Source organism: Galeopterus variegatus, unplaced genomic scaffold (assembly GCF_000696425.1).
Source record: "Galeopterus variegatus unplaced genomic scaffold, G_variegatus-3.0.2 Scaffold6603, whole genome shotgun sequence".
Lineage (NCBI taxonomy): Eukaryota > Metazoa > Chordata > Mammalia > Dermoptera > Cynocephalidae > Galeopterus > Galeopterus variegatus.
Window position 1 is genome coordinate 40,379 of NW_007732714.1, and position 1,556 is coordinate 41,934.

The window sequence follows — 1,556 nt, forward strand, 5'->3', positions numbered from 1 at the left end:
CACTGTGACCTCCGTGACCCTTCTGGTGCTTCCTGCTGGAAGGAGAGGAAGGAACTGCCTGTGTCACACCTGACTCTCAGGCTCCTGCCGGCTCCTGGCTCCCACCTTCCCTCCTGGCTGCCCCTTTGCTCTCTGCCCTGCTACGACCAGTCACAACGTGCCCCGGACCTGCCTCTCCCTTTCACCCCCTCCCCTCCTGGGGGCCTCATCAGGGCCTCTCAGGACCAGCCATTCACCAGAACGTCTCTTCCTCATAAGGACACTAGTCCTGTCAGATCAGGGCCCCACCATATGACCTCGTTTAACCTTAATTATCTCTTTAAAGGCCCTTTCTCCAAATTTTCTCCAAATGCAGTCACATCGGGGGTTAGGGCCTCAACACGTGAATTTTAGGGGGACGCAACTTATTGCCTAACAGGGACCCAGCCTGCCATGGACCCCTCTGGGGCACCCCCACCTTCCCGGCCACTCCAGTTTGCAGTTTGGGAGGCACTTGCTCCCCCCTCACTGTCACCTCCTGCATCTAATTCCCACCACACTCTCTGCCCCTGCACGACATCCCAGGGCCCCTGCCCAGGTCCAGGGGGGTGTCTAGACACCCCCATGATCCCAGTCCAGGAAGCTAAATTGACCTTTCTAGTCACGTTGCCCTGACACCCCTTGTCCGTTCTCACCTCCGGACACAGGGGTCTCACTCTCCAAGCCCTCCCTGTCCTCTGGGACTAACACTCCCCCAGGAAGCCCTCCGTGATTGCAGTGGCCTACCTGACAACCATCAGATTAGCCACCTTGAATTGAAGGCCTGTCGTATGTCAGACTTGCATATATTACTGGAGAGTGCGCCACTTGGGAGCCCGGCGGCGCTCCCACTGAGGGTTCGGATCCCATGTGGAGACTGGTTCCCGCTCACTGGCTGAGCGCAGTGCGGGCGCAATACTGAGGGTTGCGATCCCGTTGCCGGTCAGTAAAAAAGACAAAAAAGGAGAAAAAAAAAAAGAAAGTACTTTTCCCGTTTTGCAGATGAGGCCACTGAGGCTCAGAGAAGCTAAGCAATTTGTCCGAGGTTACATACTTNGCTTCTCTGCTGAAGCTCATCTGTTTCCAGAAAAACTGCCCTTCTTGGAAACTGACACTAGGCACACGCACACAGACACACATGGACACATACACACGGAGACACACCATACACACGGACACACACATGCACAGACACACACATATACACAGACACGTGCACAGACACACATGCACACACACGCCCAAGCATCGTCCTGCTGGGTGTGTCACATCAGAGGACGAAGACCAGCCCTCACTTTCTTGTTTCTAACCTCAGGAGCCTCCTCTGAGTCAGGGGCTAGCTTCAAGCTGAATCCGGACGCCCCAGTGAGAGTTCCAAGGGACACTGTGACCTCCGTGACCCTTCTGGTGCTTCCTGCTGGAAGGAGAGGAAGGAACTGCCTGTGTCACACCTGACTCTCAGGCTCCTGCCGGCTCCTGGCTCCCACCTTCCCTCCTGGCTGCCCCTTTGCTCTCTGCCCTGCCACGACCAGTCACAA